Source organism: Sapajus apella, unplaced genomic scaffold, assembly GCF_009761245.1.
Source record: "Sapajus apella isolate SASKATOON/1434 unplaced genomic scaffold, GSC_monkey_1.0 scaffold42, whole genome shotgun sequence".
In the NCBI taxonomy this organism is placed as follows: Eukaryota; Metazoa; Chordata; class Mammalia; order Primates; family Cebidae; genus Sapajus; species Sapajus apella.
Window position 1 is genome coordinate 15,787,616 of NW_022436982.1, and position 4,637 is coordinate 15,792,252.

The window sequence follows — 4,637 nt, forward strand, 5'->3', positions numbered from 1 at the left end:
AAAGTGAAGACATTAAACAGCTACTCTGACAAACACCTGACCAAGTTAACTCTCAAAGGCATTTTGCATTTACCAGAATAATGAGCCAATCTACCACTTTAAACTCTTTTCTGTTCTTTCCCAGACAAGTTTCATCAGGCTCCTCACATGTGGATAGCAGCTCTGAATTGGTGGAATGAGAAATATCCATTTGGAATTAAACAGTAAGCCACTTGCAACATACAAGACTCAAATCTGCTGTTATCATCCGCATCCAGAAGAAATGGTTGAGAAGCGGCGCAAGAAAGAACAGGTGTGTAATGTTAGGAAAAATCAGTTTGTCATGAATGCCGAGAAAGCACCTCATGACTTGAAGTGTGTTTGAACAGGCAGTGGGAAAGCATTTTTAAAAAATACTGAAAATCTAAGAAACTACAAGCTCCTTTTTAGCATCTTTGTTGGATCCAAATATGAACACTGCAGCAAAATCTCAAAGATAAGGCAGAATTTCTAACCCTGCAGGTACTTAAAAATAAGATGGAAGATGTCTTAATTTGGTTCAGATGTCAACCTGCCTGGTGGTGGTAGAGCTGGCAGTGCCTGCCAAAAAGCGGGCCAACACCCTCACTTAATAGATGAGGAAGTGGAAGGTAAGGGTCTCCACCATAAGGGTACCGTGCTTAGGGACAGTGCTGGGACTGGAAGCTACCTGCCAAGACTCCCAGATCTCTGTCTCAGGCCGCCTTTACTTTCTTCGAGTTTACTTCTGAGGCCATGATTCTATAAAAAGTCACATTGGCCGGACCCGGTGGCTCACACCTGTAATCCCAGCACTTTGGAAGGAGGAGGGGGCGTGGATCACCTGAGGTCAGGAGTTCAAGGCCAGCCTGGCCAACATGGTGAAACCCCGTCTCTACTAAAAATACAAAAAAGTACCTGGGCATAATGGCAGACGCCTGTAATCCCAAGCTACTCAGGAGGCTGAGGCAGGAGAATTGCTTGAAACCAGGAAGCAGAGGTTGCAGTGAGCGGAGATGACGCCACTGCACTCCAGCCTGGGAAACAAGAGCGAAACTCCGTCTCAAAAAAGAAAAAAAAAAAAAAAGCACATTAAGGCAGGTCATTTTTGCACACTGGTTTTCAACCCAGCTGCACAGCAGACTTACCCAAGAGCTTGAGAAGTTCTGATGTCGCAGCCTCCCCTCTCCCACCAGGATTGTGATGTAATTCAGCTGGGGTGTGGCCCTAGCACAGGAAGTTTCTAGAGCTCCCTAGGTAATCCTACTGTGCAGCCATGGCTGGGAAGTCCTGCCATGGAACAAAGCATGGTGGGAATACAACTTGCTGAGAATTAACAGAAACTTTTCCAACTGTTTGTCATATTCCAATCTAAGCAGGTGTTCCCTGCGGAAAATTTCTACTACTGATGAGAGTAATCCCTGCTCCTCCCAGCCCTTCTGCGACGATACTCCGGGTCCTCTCTCAGCCTCTAGAAGTGTACCACTGCAATCGAAATGACCATTAAAATAGAGATCTGAGAACAAGTTTCGAAACATTAAGAAAAAGCAAGGGAAGGAAATCCCCCTATTTGGACAAGTCTCCATAAGCAATCCAGAGGAAAGGGAGGCTATCTGGCGATAATTCCAGCCAAGAGTATTTGGGTATTTTCCCAGAATTACCCAAGTAATCCTATGAAAGGCAAATCTATGGAGGCTAAATTATGTACAAACTGCCTAAATAGTGGGTTTTAATCAAAAGCTGACTGACTCTGGAAAGCGTGAAAACCGCAGGAATCCTGAGTTTGACTCGACCCTTGACCCCTGCCCTCTTCCCTAAGCAGCTTCCTCCTCCAAGTCTTGGTATAATAAACCACTACCAGGCAAACTGAATTAATCAGGCACCCTCTTTTAGGGCCCTTCCGCGCCGCCTCGGGGCCTGAACCTCCCACTTGGGAGAACTCCCCAGTTCCTACACCCCGTCTGGCCCTGGAGAAGGTCCTGGGAGCATTCGGAGGGGGTGTGGTCTGGGCTAGTCCTCGGGCACCCGCCCGCCAGAGCCACCTCTAGACCGCAGAGACACCAGGGAGCCCACCTGGTCTGACGTCCGCACACCTTACATCGCTATGCCCCCGACACTCGGCTGCCGGCGGCCCTAGGGTGACGGTGTCAGAAGTTCACCAGGTCCTCAGAAAGGCGGAAGTGAGGAGGAGTGTCCCAGCACCCTAGCCTCCCCGGCGCCGCCCAAGCCTCAGCCTGGAGCTAGAGAGGGGGCTCCGCAAAGGACTGTCGGAAACTGTGGGGGGTCGTGGACGGCTGCAGAGGACCGCTCCCCCAGCTCAGGCGCCGCCTTCTCACCCCGGCTCTGCCTAGTTGGAAGCAAGACACGGGCAAGGGAGAAAAGCCGGGGCAGGGTCCCAGGAGGCTGGGCCGAGGCTAAACGCAAGGATCGACCCCGCCAGAGCACGCCTAAGCCCCAACCCCGAGCCACCTGTCCCCAGCTTGGGCGGTGGCGCAGCCCCAGGATGGACCTTCGCGGAAGACAGCGCGCCCCACACTGTAGCGATTTTCGCTGTAGCTCAGGCTGGAAGCAGAGTCCCCGGGAGGGACGCAAGACGCACAGGCTGCCCTACCTGTCCGGCGATGTAGAGCAGGCACCAGGTGCCACCGAGGAAGCGGGCCAGGAACCCGGGGTGCTGGGGCGCCTCCAGCCGTGCCATGGTCCCCATGGCGGGGACCAAGGGGAGTCTCGGGCGAGACCCCTCCCTGGAAGAGGTGGCCGCCTCCTGCGCCGACTGCCGTGGCTTGGCGTCTGCGGCGGCCGGCAGGCGGGCTCCGGCGTGCGCCCCTCGAGGCAGTGCTGCGCTGGGGCTGGCGGCGCGGCTTTGGAGCGGTGGTGCGGCCACGGAGCGGGGCAGCTTTGAATGGGAGCGCGTGCGCTGGGGGTGGGGGCGTTATTTGTGAATGTGCTGCTTGTCTTGGCTCGGGATGGCTCGCGCTCCCCCCACCCGCAACACCCCCTCCAGCTCCTGCTCCTCCCTCCCGTGTCAGCCCAGCGGAGGCGGGGAGCGCAGACACCCAGCCGCCCCGGCAGCGACAGCGGTGCGCGCTTCGGGAAACCCGAGCGGGGCTGCGCACTGGCTTCTATTTATTTATTCTTTTTTAAAGGGAGGATTGCGCACTGCCCACCTTTCTCGGGTTTGGAATGCCACCCTGCCGGCCCTCGGAAAAGGAAACGCTCTCTCTGGACGCTGGCGCTTTCCCAGGAACGAGTACAAGGAGGCATTCCCTGCGCGCTTTCCCTGGAGCTCGGAGCTCCCAGTGCTGTTGCTGCACTGAGAGCCCCGCAGGACCCTCCAGGGGCTGGGGACGATTTTGTGCGTGTCGGGAGGGAGCAATGATTAAGAAACTAACAACCTCACGTAATGGGACAAAACAAATTGTTATGACCTGATTCTCCGTGGGGACCTGTCCTCTGGGCGCTCATGGAGCTTTTCCCATGGAGTTGATTTGTTTCCTAACGTGGGTCTGGAAGAAAGAGCTGAGCTCGGGAGTGGCGGGAACCCACGACAGCTGGGAAGGGACGACGTGAACCCGAAGCCCGCGTCGGCCACAGGGAGCCCCAGAAGTGGGTTCAGTGAGGCTGACTTCGCTGGTTGTCTTCCTATACTAATGGGTTGCTGGGGGCAAACTAGGGCGCCCCCTTCTCTGGTTTGGAACACGCTCTCAGTACACGGAGGCTTTCAGGCTATCTCTTTAACAGAAGATAAACATTGAGCTCAGCTGCAGGGCTTTTTTTTTTTTTTTTTTTTTCCTTTCCTTTGGGACTCAGGCTCATTTCTTCCTGAAAATTTGGCGCTACAGAGCCAGTCTCCCAAAGCATCTTTATAAGAAAGCAGATCTCCCACCCTCCTTCCAACTGTCTTCCAGGCCACTCCACCTCTCTCCAGCCTTGGCAGTGAAGTTAAAAGGGGCGGAGAACTGGCCCCACTTCAGTAAACTCTGTAGGATAAGGGGATTCAGCGCCGCGCTAGTGAAATAACTTTTGTGAAGTTCCCACGTGCGCGCGTTGGGATGAGCCCAGCATAAAATTAAGACGCCACCATACTCCCTAGCAACCATTCATTCAATCCACATATTCCTAACGCCTACTCCTTGCCAGGCACTGTGCTTGAACGTTGTAACCCATCAGCAACTGAGACAGGTGCGGATCCTGCTCTTTTTAATTGGCTAAACAGACCAGAGACAAACTGTCTGCTAACAGAATGAGAGGCAAAGTCAGGGCAGAAATGCCTATAGGAAATAAATGTCATATGTGTGCCAGTATCAGCATTTGTGTGCAGAATAGGAGTTTTGTAGTTGTGAACGGTAAAGGAGGCTGCTTTTCAGAATTCATCTATTTACTCATGTGTATTGAGTTCCCAAAGTGTGGAAAAAAAAAATCAGAAGTCGGAAAAATGCATCTACCTTTGAGCTTAGAATCTCAGAAAGTTAAAGATCAAAGATCAAAATAGTTGGTGATTCTTTTCCGAAGGAGTTTTAGGCCAAGTTTTCAGCTTGAATTGATAAAAAGGAAAAGGTGAGACATTTTAAAATGAATAAATAAACCAAACACACACACACACACACACACACACACACACACACACACACACACACACA